General features: G+C 51.3%; 1 protein-coding gene across 1 annotated transcript in view; it reads left to right on the forward strand.

Moving 5' to 3' along the window:
- The window catches only part of ATP6V0A2 (ATPase H+ transporting V0 subunit a2), a 721,136-nt gene that overhangs the window by 47,179 nt on the left and 658,898 nt on the right, over positions 1-15,059 (forward strand). The gene's annotated exons all lie outside the window — the stretch shown is intronic.

The raw sequence follows: 15,059 nt of genomic DNA on the forward strand, positions 1-15,059 counted from the left end.
TTAGAGCACACCTTTTCCAGGAGGCCATGTGATGCAAAAATGTTTTCCAACGCCGGCAATACGTCTGACATCATGGTTGATGAGACAAACTCGACCTCCGGATACCTTGACCACTGGTCGATGGCGACCAGAAAATGCCTGTCTCTTCCTGCATACCCAAAATCCACATGCACCACCTCCCAGGGCTTGGAGGTCCGAGGCATGGATTCTATTCTTGGTTCCCTTTGCGCTGGGGCAGACGCCTGGCACCAGAGACATCCTTTTACAAAGACCTAAACCCTTTCCTCCAGTCCCAGGAACCACACTTTCATGCGCATACAGGATTCAGTCGTTGCCCATCCCTGGTGCCTGTGGTGGGCCAATTCAGTTACCCTGGAGACCAAACTGGAAGCAACGATTATCTTCGCTCCCCTCAACACTAGTACTAGTCCATCATCTGTGAAAGTGAAGTTCACCTTTGACCTTCCAAAACTAGGCCTTTCGGGTAGTGTCCAGCCTTTTATCCAATTGTTTCAGCACCCATCTCAAGTCCTTGTATTTTTCTGAGCTCTCTCATAGCTCCTCCACCGTCATTGAGTTGGGCGTTGCCTCCTCAGTGAGCAGACTTACAAAATCCTCTGTTTCAGCTTCATCTTGTTCCGAGGCTGACTCACTGGGTGGGCTATACCTTGACAAGTAGTGTGCAGCATTGTTGTTACCTGGGTGATAGATTAGGCTTGCATCATATTCCAGCAGTGCCAACATCCATTTTTGAATCCTAGCTGGTGCTTTGGACGAGGACCCAGCCATGATGGGGATCAATGGCTTATGATCAGTTGCCACCGTCACAGGCCTCCCGTAAATGAACAAATGAAAATGTCTGCGGCCCCACAGTACGGCCAGTGCCTCACGCTCCAAAAATGTCATTGTGGTATCAGCAGTAAGAAACAATTTGATTCTGTCAAACGACGACTGTTCCAATGGGGTCCACTTCCATGAGGTGTCAGTTTTCGTTTAGATCCGTAACGGCTATGATAGGGTGGCAAGGCCTCTAATGAAACGTCCGCAATATGTTATGCCTAAGAAGCTTTGAACTTCTGACACGTTCATTGGTGCTTTGGTGTCTCGAATATCCCTCACCTTGGCTGGATCTGCAGAGACACCCCCTTGGTGGAATATGAACCCAAAGAACTTGAGGCGTTTTTGCAGAAACTCACACTTATCCTTGTGCAACGTGAGCCCCAGGGATCGAATGCACTCTAACACCATCTCCAATCTCTCCAGGTGTTCACTCTCTGTCTTTGCAAAAACAGGAACATCCGAGTGCCAGCGATACTGGCCAGCACTCCTCTCACCGTGTTTTAAAAAAACTTAGCCGCTGTGGAGATCCCAAAGCTAAGTCTCTTGTAGTGGTAGATACCTGGGTGTGTGGTAAAAGTTGTGATATACCTACTCTGGATGCAGGACTAACTGATGGTACCCTGCTCTCAAGTCCAACTTCGAAAAGAAGGCATCCCAGGCAGGTCCGCAACAATATCATCGATGGTAGAGTCAAATGCCTGTCCCGCTTGATGGCTTTATTTGGAAGACGCTTGTCCACACTAATGTGCACAGAGTACGGCTGCTTCGGTTTACGAGCCACCACAATGGGCGAGACTCAATGTGTGGGACCCTCAACCGGTTCAGTTTTGTCCAGTTTAACCAAATTGTCAAGTTCTCTCTGCACCAGGTCTCTCAGGTTGAACGGAATCGTACAGTGTTTCAAGGTGACTGGTTGAACCGATTAGTCAATATGTAGACGGATGGACTCGCACATCAGCTTGCCTATTGCCTCAATTATGTTAGCAAACTTCTTCACCAGCATCTGGACATCTTCTTGATACACCCCAAAAGCAAAACTCACGATCTCTAGGGCCTCCGCAGCAGGACAACTCAACAGCATGTCACCACTGATTTTGGTAATTAAAAATGTCGCCTTTGTTGACTTGCCTTAATGCTTCACCTCAGCCACGAATGTCCCTTCTAGCAGAGGAGGCCGCTCACCCCCAAATCTGAAGATGCATACATTAGACTTGTTCAGAGCCGGGGGCCCCTCTAAGGGCAGATATTGTGAGTGGGCCATCTCATTTACTGATGGCCCCTTGTCCACTAGCACAGGTATGTCGCTCCCATTTAAACTCCCCACACTCCCAGGTTGGCGTCTCTTGTTTTGATGGACTCTCTCGCACTCTAGATGAAAAACACATCCTCCTCATTGTCCTCAACCTGGTCCGTCACAGGTTCGATCTGCACCACGTTAGGGGATTGTCTCCTATTAGAGGTATGCAGTCTCATCGGGCTTTGCAAAAACATGGCCGCTACAGGAGCACGGCGCACCCATGCAAAATGATTTTTGATGCCACACCTCCCGCACGTGTGTCCCTTGGCCGGACCATCTGCAGAATGTGGCAAATCGTATCCTCACTGCGGGCAGAATGGCAGGTTAGGAAGGCCCTTTCTCTTTCTTAGGCTATGTGGCCTTCTTGATGGGTCTCCGCGCTTGCTGCTTGCCCACTGCACATGCCTCCTCTAGCTTGAGAGCTGCATCCATTTTTGAGGCCCTTACCTCTGCCAGTTCATGGGACCGGCCTATGTCAAGGATTTGGGCTAATGTGATGCCCGTCTCTCAAGATTTGTCATCTCATCTTGCTTTGAACAGCCCTGAATCAGCTGTTGACGGACAACTTCTTCTTCATTGTACCATGCAAAAGAAGCGGGCAAATGAGATGGCTGTGAAATGCATCCAAGGATTCATCCTCCTTTTGCTTCGAGGAACGCATAACAAACCGTTCATAATACAGTTCACCATTGGGGTGAAGTATTCACTCAACACATTCTTGGCGGCTTTGTAGGAATTGTCAGCAGAGTGCAGTGTTTTGAACAACTTGTATACCACAGGCCGCGCAGAGTATATAAGCGTCAACCTCATGTCATGGTAGTTCACCTCCCCTGGGCATCAAAGTACATTTTAAGTCTCCAACCACAAGGTCCATCGTGGGCCCAAACTGGACGGGTCCCCGTCTACATCAAATTCAACCAGGGATGCCAGAGATCCCTGTCGTCTGGGTGCTGAGCAGGAGCCAGAGTTGGGGGTGACCTGCCTCATCTGCCACCTGGATGCCACACAAATGCCTTCACTCTTGATCCAGCCCAATACCGGAGTGAAGTCCTCACTCCACTGGCGAGCCGACACTCAGAAGCACAAAGTAGGCAGGTGGATGTGCTGTTGCACAGAAACCCCTCCAGTCCACTCCCTAGCCAGGAGAATCTGAGGAGCCAATAGAAAAATATATATTTTATTGTTCCTTTTTTCCACTCTGTTGTCCCCCCCTCCATCCCCTCTGGAGTCACACGAGCAATCTTGTATGGAGTCGCAACCTCTGGAAGGGAGCCAGGCACGTCCTTGTGTACCCAGTACGATCCCCTGCACTCACTATATGCGAGCCGGGGACATTCCTCCCAGTGATCAGCTGGGGTGCTGATCACAGCATTGGTCCGAGGGCTGCCGTCTGGTTCGTTGGTGGGAGGGGGCCCTCCTTTGCTAAGCGACCGCCTCTTCCCTACAATTCTCAGGCGGTATATGCTTCCAGTGCGCACAGAGCACGCGGGGGACCCCACTTTGCTTGTTTAGCTATGCGCGTGACCTCCAATGTATGTAGGGTGATGCCCCATTTATTTAACCTGCAGGAAACAAGGGGTTGTTTTTATTCATTATATCGTAAGAAGAAACTGAGGGGGCGGCAGGTGTGCATGTTGTGTGGCACCTGCTAAGTTTGTGTCCATTGAGTGTATTGGAGGATGTGTGCTCGCCTATATGTGGGGAGGGATGTTTGTGCTGCGTGCGTTCATGTGGGGTGCCCATGGTTGAGACTGTGCACAGTTGGGCTCTCTGTAGGAGGACATTGAGCGAGTACGAACGTGTGGGAAAACGTTGCGAGACAGACTGTGCTGGGTTCTTAGCGCCGACACCCTCAGTGGGGTGGCACAGTGGCAGCCCTCGTTGCTCCCAATGCCCCCCCTGCTCTCATTCAGACTCTCACTCCTACCCGGCTACCCTCCTCCCAAGGAGCCCAACCCCCTTCCAAACCAAATGAGAGGCATGACCAGTTGGATGAGTGGGAGAAAAAATTGCCACAGCAAACTTTATTACATACATAAAGTCAGGAGTTAGCTTACAGGTGTTCCGTTTTAAACTCAGGATTCTGCGCTGAGAGCAAGCAACTTCCTCCCCCGCCCCTTCGGGTCCTTGGGGGGACCCGACGCAGGCGCCCAGTCCCTTCCTCAGCAGTCCCTCTCTACCCTTTGGCCATTTCTTTATTTTGCAATTTTTCTTTTCATTTTCTTTCCCCAACGCTATTTAAGTGCAATTTTCATTCCATGTGTTACTTTCTTTCCATTCTCCATTTCCGCTTAGGCTCCTTCTAAAGGATGCGTTCCGGTCTCCTTTTCCCCCTTTTGGCTCTCTTTCCCCTGGATTCCCTCTTCCCGTTTCCCTGGGTAGGCTTATTATTCTTTGTTAATTTTCTCTCCCCCAACAGGTCTTCCTTTAGCCCGTCCTGCCAGGGAGCCCCCCTCCCCCCTTCCGCCAAGACCCCGATCTGCCCTAGCTCTCCCCGCCTTAGTTATCCCATCCCCTCCGGCCCCCATCGCACCCTCCTGTTCTAGCGATCCCCCATCCATCCAGCGCTAACTACCCCCCAGAGCCCAGCAACCTTCTTATCCCCATCCTCTTCCCCTGCCTTTCGCTAAAGAGGGGTCCTCCCCAACTATCCCCCCTGCTCCTCCTGGCCCCTACCCCTCGCATTCCAAGACACCCCCTCCCCCATGTTTCTTTTAGATCTGCTTGAGCTGCCAATCTCGAGGGCCCCCCTTCCCCTCAGTTTCCAACCTACTTGTCGGAGCCCCGTTTACAGTGAAATCTTTCAATTCACCCCCCCTTGCTGACTTCATTGTTGCTTTCCAATTTTTTGTTTCCAACGATGCACTTCCCATTTCCCCCACCCACTTTTGGAGTTGGAAGGTCTTCCAAGCCCCCTAACCCTCCCCATTAACGTGGGCCTCCCCTGAGTCTAATACTCCTGGGCGCCTTTCATAATAAACTGATGGCTGTGCAGTTCCCCTTGTGGTATCCGCCAGTACTTTCTAAAGGGAACACCAGGTAACATCCGCTGGGCTTGTCTGCAAGAGACCTGTCGCTGCGACCGGTGTCTCAGCCACGACTCACAGCGGGCCACCGGCTGCAGTGAGTTCCCCCTCATGCACCTGGTCGCCTGAGCTGCACAAATTTCCAGTTATACTTCCACAATGTTCTTTTTACCCCCATTCATTCCGTTCACAACAGACAAGCTGGCCCTCCGGAACCAACCGGTGGCGTGATGAATTGTGCCGCGGCCTTTCCTGCCGGCGTTCCTCCTGCTTGCTTCGTATTCCATTGCAGGAGGGCCAACTGACCTGGCAGCGGCGTGCCGAAATGAAGTCATCCCTTGACCGTTCCGTTTCCTTATCGGAGGCCCCTCCCCAGAGTTGGGGAGGGAGCGTTTCGGGCCAACTACCGGCCTTTATTAGTAGGTAGGACCTAAATTCCCTCCCTTGCCCTGCTTGCCCCTCATAGTAGCCTTCCATTCCATTATCATGCTTTGTTCCACATCTTCCCCACCATTTACACTTGTGCCGCCTCCTTCCCTTCTACATAATTCAAAGTTGCCTTCAGTATTGCCCCCCATGCGTTGGCTCCTCCCCCCGCTCCCATCCTTACCAGCCCATTGACACTCCTGAACTGTGACCCGCCCCTTCCCTGGGCCCCTCCTACGCTACGCCCACCAGATCACCCATCCCCTACAAAAGGGAGATGGGGATCCGGCCTGCACACCCTATTTTATCCAATGTCTAGCCAGCCCCCTTCCGGTTTGATGTTGCCTACTGTGGCAACCTACCGCTGCCGAAGCTGATTTGGTGCCATCGTGCATGCTGGAGGCCTGCCGTTATCCGGTCCGGCCCCCCAAGTGCACCTGTGTTGCCCTGTGCCGTTTACCCTCCAAGGCAGGCGCGCCGCCCTGACTCAAAACTCCTGTCGTGCGAAACTGAGCATATAGGAAACCTATCTGAAGCCATTCGACCGCAACCGCCTTCGCCGCAGCCTTCTAGGCGAGTGTCTGAGACTGCATGCAGTGCTGCTTGTGCACCCATATTGTGAGGTCTGACGCTGGTCAGTAGTGAAATAGCGAGACTGTGCAGTGAACATTCCTTGCAACTCAGAGGGAGAAACGATTTTATTTGTGCAAATGCCGAACATGCACCGGCCCCTTGCGAACTTGGGCATTGCCCACAGGTTTGAATGTACGTTTTAATGTGGGCAAACGTCCAACTCTGCGTCTGCCCCACTCTCCTCTCTTGTGCTCCATTTCCCACTGGGGTCCGCTCTCCATTCACTCCTGGACTTTAGGTCGTTGGCAGCCATGCGCTACCTCCCCCCTTCTTGTGCTCGTCCACCACGCCATTCCTGTAATGGTGTTGAGCAGACCCCGAACAGGGGCCTATCACCACTATTGTCCGTGCCAAAAGCCTGAATGCTGTACCCCGGTCAACAGCAAGGTGTCCACCCCTTTGTACCCGTTATCCCATGAACAGTCACATTCCCTTCCCTTGCCCCTGGTCCTCTGCAAGGTGTCCTACCATCTGTATGCGTGATCCCATGGGCAGCCGCATGGACACCCGCCCACCGGTAGTGGTGGCCCGAGCCGTTTCTGCATTCCTTTCGCACTCCTCGCAGTTTTTTCGGCTAGGGAACCCGCTCGTTTGCCCCGGCCCCCTGAGGGGGGTGCCGAGCAGGGGTGGGTGGAGGGGGGGCTATCGCCTGGGTGCAGCTTCTCGCGCTGCCTAGCTGTGCCCCCCCCTCCCATCACAGCCACCGCTGTTTCCCAACCTGCGGCCCTGGCCAGTGCCACGAATCTGGCCCAACCTTCTGCACCCAAAGGCTGTCTCCCTGGAGGTGACGATGCCGACTCCCCTTCCGCTGGTCCTTCTGCAAACTGCTCTTCCGCCGCCACCACCAGGCCTGGATTTTGTGATTGGGCCATTGCAACCGTCTACCCTCTCAGGCTTCTGAGTAAACAACCTTGTTTCTGCCTCGCTAGTTCGACCGTCCAGTGTGTTCTGCGGGATGAAAGAAATCAAGGTGAGCAATCCGGGTTCCGCTGCGTACCTGCCCCGACCCCCCACCCCCTTTGGTCCAAAGGCTTCGCCCTATCCAAAATTGCTTTGCCTGTCCTAAATCCCCTCCACCTAAAGCGACCTTCCCCCGTAACATTGCCGACCCCTTATTACGCCCCCCGCCCCGGCATTGTTACGTGCCGCGGGCGTGGCCAAAGCTCGTGGCAGCGCTGACCGTGAACCATGTCTCATTGCGACGGAGGATAGTGGGTCCCCCCAGGCTCTGGGTCGGGGGAAGGAACAAGACGGGACAAAGAACCCTAAAATGTCAAAGGAAAAGGCAGGGTTCATTTTGGAGCTGTGGAACACGTGTCGTGGCGCTATGCCTATGAACCTTCCCGCAGCTGTTGAGACCCTCCCTGTATTTGCCCGATCTGCTTGTTGGGCCCGTCATGACCGCGCATGTGCCACCCCCGACGGCCACCCAGACCAGGCCCTGGCCTCCGCCCGTACCAAGGCAGCTAAAAGCTGCAACGCCCCCCCGCTAACTACCGCATCCCGCAACCAACACCACCAAACCATGCCCTTCCCCCGCAACTCTCCAGCTTCCTGCCCCTCCCAGATACTGCAACTGCGCCCAACACCCCGGCCATGTGCTCCATGGCGCTTCCCTTCGCATTTTATGGCATGAACCAACTCATGTTGTACTAACCAATAAACGTCCGCTTCTGCGCAAACAATGCCAGGCGCAATATTCCTAACTCAGCCCCCTCCCCCCACCAGAAAGCAACTGCCACTATCCGCGCTAGGGTTACTACCAACCCAACCTTTGCCCACTGACGAACCCCGCAAGTGGACCCCCCCCTCAATTGCATCAACGGGTGCAGTGTCGCCAGTGTAAACCTGATGCCCAGCAACCCACTGTGTCCACCAAGTGGGCCCTGCCTAAATACCAATAGCACACCCAAAACGGTGCCAACACAACAAGCATTTCACACATAGCTCTATCTAACCACTAGCCCTGACCCAACCCAAGGTTGCAACATCCTTTCCCCCACGTGGTCCTGCCTCCCAGAGCCCAAGCAATTGGCAATTCGGGTTCTGAAAGCAGCCATCCCGCCCCTTGAACTGCAATAAACTTTCAATTGCCTACCAAAAAACAAAAAATCCGCCCTCCCTCCCCCCCCCCCCAGATCGACCCAAATGTTTTCCAACCCAAGCTTTGAAACCCTTTGCGTGTGGCGCTATATAAATAAACTATCATATCCTGTTATAACAAGTCGTACCTGGCATGTCATATCCTGGCCCCCCACTCCTGCCTGTCTGCTTGCATTGCCGTATGGAACACAACACTGCGCCATGCAACTGCACTACGCGCCCCGTTCCTTGTTTGGCCCCTCAGCTGATTCCCGTGAAAGCTCCCCGATTCGCAGGCAGCCACCCTTACCCCTGAGGCAGCCAAGCTTTCTAAACGGGGCCCCCAGCGCGACAACCATCTCTAAACAGTGCACCCTGCACCGTCTTGCCAATTATTTCACACATGGATAAAGCGTCGCCCGAATGGCCATGAGGATACCCCCGCTACCAGGCGCCATATTCTTGGCCCCAGCCCCCCTTCACAATGCAAAACACCCGCTCGCCGAATTACGACCAGCTGCAGCCCCCGCACCGCAACCAGCGGCCACGTGTGCCCTACACAGTATGTGAAGCCCAGTACAAAGAGCATGCCCCCAAAACGATACCAAACACCACAAAGCATTTCCAAATGGCTTGTTCTAAACAAAGAGCGTCCCCAAAACGATGGCAAATCTTCTAATATATCTTACGTTGCTGTGGTGTGCGCAGACAACTGAGCTTAAATGTGCTCGATCCCATGGATTGGTGTGCAGAACAAAACATAATTTGAACAATAATGGAAAGGCTCACCCTGTGGCCCCAACTACATGCCCCAGAATGCACTGCCCCCGGACTACTTGACTCCATAACAACCTGCCCATCCTTTCGCTCCCCCATCCTATTGCAGGTATATATTTATTTTATTTATTTTTTTTCTTCCTTCTTCATACTATTCGGCCTGCCCCTTGTACCCATCCTTTGCCTTCCTGATGCATCCATTATGAAATACCTGCATTTAAAAAGGACCCCCATTTCGTCTTTGTCACCCATACTCCTTCCTGCTAACGGCACCCTTAAAACCATCATGTTTCCTCCTCTCCACTTGATAGCGGCACTCCTCCATTTGTACTGCCGTACCCGTGATACCTTCCTCCTGGGTGTCGTGCGCCAGTGCGCTTGTTGGCATGCAATTGAAAACCAGCGCTTCCCTACTAGGCGCTGCCTCTTAGCTGAGAATTATACATGCATTTCTTTATTTATACTTTTATAACTGCCACATACCTCAGTAAGACATGTTTGTTAAACAATTGCTTTCCCACAAGGCCTGCCAACGACCCACACCGTCATAACCAGCCAAACATTGGAAATGCTGTGCGTGCACATTTCGAAAATAAAGCCACGTGGCGCGGCGGCCACTAACACTGTTCATTTTGTCTGCAAACCCAAAACGGACTTATTTCCCGCTGTAATATATGCCCACCATGTCCCGTAGGACGGAGGCCGCCCATGCCCGGTAAACAATAACTTTCCCAAAAGCGCTGCCACGACCCACACAGTCTAGCACAAGCACAATCCACACCTTGAAAATGCTTGAAACCCTTGTGACTATGACCTGGCACCTGGTCGTAGTTGGAGCAACTTTTCCCCCGACAGAGTGCGCGACCGTCCGTCGGCTAAAACCTGGCCCCTCAGCCCGACGCCATTGCCCACGAGGGGTGCACCGGCCCGCACCCTCCCCCATCCCAGACCGAACCATGTAGTTGTTTGCCCGCACTCACGTGCCTTACAATGGCTGGTATATTTTGCCAATACAACTATAGGTGTGTCCTAGCCGCGCCCCCTGGATTCCCCACTCTAATAGCCACTGTGTATAAGAGAAACGAGAGCCCTCCCCGCTTAAGCTTCGGGACTAAAATTAACCTGTGCGACCCATTCCCGCACAGCACCCTGCTTTGCACAAACCCCCTTGGCACATTGCTCAACCTTGCAACTCAAATCCTGGAAGCCAAGGCCGTTTCACGCGCCTGCGTTGCCTATGTTATCCCCGATACCCATTCATTCCTTGGCCCCTCTGCTGGGTTAACGTTTAGCATACCGCGCACCTCCCCCTCCTAATAAAGCCTTAACGACCCCCTGCCCTACAGTAACCGATTTGCCCCTCCCGAGCGATCCCATTAGACATCCCTTAAACTATGTGTCCTGGTGCTCCAACTTTCTACTTTGCCACACGTGAACACCATTAGCAAGCCCATGCATACGATTACCCCAATATCGTTCCTATTAAACCGGAGCCGTTGAAATGCGCAGCTTCCTAGCTGAGGGAATGCACCACCAATCTTGGTGAACAAAACTTGGAAAACCACCATGGCATGGAAACATCATGCACTACTATACCACCTAACTTTCCCATGCATGCCGATTTCCACACTTTCTACTGAACCTGACAATCGCTGCCAATACGAGGCTTGGCCTCTTACATGTGCGCATAATGATGGCCTGCTGCTTTGCGAGCCGTAGTAATCATGCAGGAATCGGAAAATGTTGCCGTGTTTGGATTATTAACTTGAATGTCCTAATACCCGGCCCGTTTTGCCGAATGGTGATGGCCTGTGCCTGTGGCCGCGAGGCTCGTGGCTTGAGGTGGATTCCAACTATGGGTCGAACCACACCAAACGACCACGATCCCTTCCTGCCCGCCTCTGGTTTCCCCCTGTGCCATGCCGTGGCCCTTTGCTCACGCGACAGGCGTTTACCCCGCCGGCCCTTAACTTCATCCTCAACTTCCGGCGCACCCGACTATGCGCCCCGTCTGTAATTTAACTTCCAACCCCCCAAATATTCACCACGTGGTGTGCGCGAATATAACGCCCCCCCTCCAACGTGGCTGCCGGCCCCATCTAAGCCGCCATGCGCCACCGATGCCCACCCCCTAGTTCTTCCTTCCTCCTGCCCGCATTTACCTTGTGTCCCGGCTCGAACCGAAATCCGCTTCTGTTCTACCGACGCCGCTCGCTCCTTTGTGCCACGCCTGGAACAACCACCACCTGGAAAGACGACCTTCCTGGAAACCCGACCCGGCTGGAACCGCAACTTTGGACTTGTGACTGCAACTTCGCTGGGAGTCGGTAGAGAGAGACCCAACTACGCTTACCCAGGTATTTATAGCGCCTCTGGGTGCGCTCGGGATGACATCACCCCTCCACCCCCCCCCCTACTCCCCCTCCCACCGTGCCTCATGAGGAAGTCGGCACTAAGGGGGGTCCCCGCCGAGAGGCCCTCCTTCGTAGGGCGCGGGAGCCCATCGTTTGTGGGGTATGGGCAGGGCCGGTGTTCTGTAGCGTGTTAATACGCTTTTATTAATTGAGCAGGCTCAGAGCTCTCCTACTTTGGTCTGCGATCTCCGAAGACAGCCGAAAACGGAGGATACCGGAACGGTTTGGGATAACACCAGCCTTAGGACAGGACGGGCCGGACGACCACCCAGGGCGCCATTAGCCTCCCGGGGCACCATCTGCCCCCGCCACACCAGCTCAGGGGAGTCTTTCAAGGGCTCCCTCGAGCTGGCGTAGTGGGAGAAGGTTCGGTAGGCACCCTATTGTTAAATGTGCCCGGGGTGGCAGAGCACATTTAATAACAATAGGGTGCTGATGCACCCTATTGAGATGATAACCTCCCTGCTCCAACGCGGGAGCAAGGAATTCAAGTGATTAACTCCCTGCTCAGGCGCCTGAGCGGAGAGTTACAAGAAAATTGTCATTTTTCTTAAACCCGCCTGGGCCGCTGCCGCTGCTTAGGCCACCACTGTGGGTGTGGTGATTGTGCATGCTGCTGTGCCCTCGTGCAGTAACACAATACCCTGTTCAGACGAGTATTAAAATGTTTCGTTCCTCTAAAGCCAGACATGTTTTCTACTATTTAATGGGAAGGTTATACGAATTCAGTAGCCAGAATGTTCAAAAGAGTGTCCGAGTTTAGAGTGGAACTTTAGGATATGCGTGACGTATGCGTCACCATCACGGGGTAGGGAGGGAAGTCTTGAGGGCTATATTTGAGATTGCTGACCTAGTTGTGTTGTGCAATGTAATAAGTTATCAATGGGACGAGAAGGAATAATTACCATTTTCTGTACGCCTGGATGCTGCAGGCCATGGTATAATTGGATCTAGTTGTCTTTCAATAAAATCGTTTGACAGTTCCTTTCACTGCGCAAACATATTCTGTCAATTAAATCGGAGCTGCTCAGTCATTATTTTTGACAAATTTAAATTAATTATTTTAAAAAATGCTGTTATTCAAGAAATGTATTTCTTAATAATACATGGAAGCCTGCAATATCTGTACAAAAGAGTTGGAATAATGTTCTTATTACAGGCTAGTTGTGACATCACAATGCATGCTGCTCAAGAATTCCGGCTGCCACTGCAGGACGTAATTACAGCTGTGAAAAGCTTTCCAAATTCCCTGCTTGCAGAATAGTTTTCTGTGTCACTTTACAGCCATTAAATCAAAAGGAACTTTATGGTACAATGTTTAATGTGTGCCCAGTTGGAGTTTAAAACCTGAACAAGAATCAGCATGTTATTATTCTAAAGCACAAAACGGAAACTTATTTTCGATACATTTTACTAAACTGCTTGAACTATCTTTCTGCAACACATTAGGGGCTGCATTTTTTTTCCCATTTTGAATACAGATTTTATATCGATTATATGGATCAGCAAATGGACGACCTTTTACATTGTATTCTGCAAGAGACTGAAATAAATACAGAGGCAGAGGTAAGTGGGAGGAGCTTTATTCAACGGCCTCCGGAGACCGGGGCAGTCGGAGGGGAAATGCAAACAGTGTTCCTTTGTGGAACGGGGAGGGGAGAACATTCTGTTGTTCCATGTGGAACGGAGTGACATATAACTTCACAACATCTCCTTATCTATGGGAAAAGAGGGGTTGGGAAGAGGGGGGGGGAACAGGGAAGAAGGAGCGGGAAGGTTTGTTCGAGAGCTTAGCAGGTTGGCAGTGGTTGATCAATAGTAGACAAAATCATTGCTGAAATTCCGGATGATCCTGCGATTCCTTTTCGACAGGCTTCTAGCAGAAATTTCCTTATCATCGGGATGGTGTTCGCTGCTTCTTGTATGTTTGGTGTAGTATGTCCCTTTAGGAATGAGTTTGTTTCTTGACCCTGCGCCATCATGTGAGTCTGTGTGGAAGTACTGGGTCTGCATGTGTCGTTGTTTATTTTCACGAGATCATCGTGGGACCATCTCTTTCCATAGTCTAATGTGACAGATTTTTCGTGGCAGTGTATGACTTTTTCTGGAGGTCTGAATTTGGATTCACCCTTGAGTATTTTCTTGGGTTCTCTGACACAAACCCAATCTCCTTCCTGAAGGATCATTTGTTTTGCCCCGTTCTTCTGGTCGTAGTATGTTTTATACTTCTTTTGTTTCTCCTTTATGGTTTTGTGGACTTGTTCCATATCTATTTTTGGTTCCGATTTCATTCTTCCCTCACCAGTATCTAAAAAGATCCATGCTGGTCTCAGTTGGATGGTTGCGGTTCTGCCCCGCATCAAGGTGAAGGGCTCTGATTTGGTGGTAGAGTGTGGCTTTGTTCTATATGGGTATATGGCTTCCTTGAGGGTTTCTGTCCATGGTAGAGCATTGGCTGTGGCTAGTTGGATGACGCTTTTTATCAGTCTATTCATTCTTTCTACCAATCCATTGGACATCGGATGGTACAGTGATGTGGTGATGTGATTGATAGATTTGTTTTTTAGGAACTCGTTGAATTCTGACGAAGTGAACTGGGACCCGTTGTCTGATACAATGTCTCTGGGGTTTGAGTAAGAATGAAGAGATACATTGTTACCTGATAAGCGCTCGTGTGTTGTGTTTTCTGCTTTGCCTTGATTGGGTGTTTTCCTGTCTCTGCTTAACGTTTCAAATATATTACAAAACGCAAAACGAGAAGGCGGTGGCAATCCTAGGATCATGGCAGCCCCTGTGGCATAGCCCCTTTTATGGCATCATGGCCCTTGCTGCTGCCAATGAGCCAAGAGCTCAGTCAAGTGAATATCCTTTCCATCGAATCAGCTAATGTCAAGGTGATGTTACAATACTGGCAAAGATAATTTAAACTTTGAATAAATAAAAAAGAATTGCTGGAAAATACTAACTATTTCCTTTTTTGTAGAGAAAAAATAGTTAAAAAAAATAATCTGAAAAAATTATGGACTGAAATGTCGGAAAATAAATAAAAAGCTCAGAGCCTTGCATATAATTCAAGCCTCATGACACTTACCCCTCTGTGCTGTCATCATCCTTGCAAACAGCCGCCTGGACTACCTGCCAGCAGAATGTAAAATAAGGCGTAATGATTATCAATGATGGTTTTATTTGACAAATGTCATATTTTTGGTGTGTGTTATGTTTGCTGCGGAATAAAAAATGTGGGCATCCTGGGACTGTGACATTCTTTAAACATCATTACTCCTTATTTTACATTCTACTGGCAAGTGGTCCAGGCTCCCCGACCCCCAGGGGTCGTGCATTGTGATGTGGCCTTGTACCCTCCCCACTATGCGCTTGCCAGGAGGCGTTACCAGGAGGCAGTCCCCATTTTCCCGTGCCCAGCATGCCCCCCAGTTCCGCCCACCCCTCCCCCTTGCTGAGACCCTCTGCTATCTGTGCCCTATTCCGGCTCTGGATTCCCCCAGAAAGAAGGGATCTCAGTGTCCCAATGTCGGATCCCAATGCTTAAAGTGACACAAAAAC

The sequence above is a fragment of the Ambystoma mexicanum genome, chromosome 10 (genome assembly GCF_040938575.1).
Source record: "Ambystoma mexicanum isolate Mex_15411 chromosome 10, UKY_AmexF1_1, whole genome shotgun sequence".
Classification (NCBI taxonomy): Eukaryota; Metazoa; Chordata; class Amphibia; order Caudata; family Ambystomatidae; genus Ambystoma; species Ambystoma mexicanum.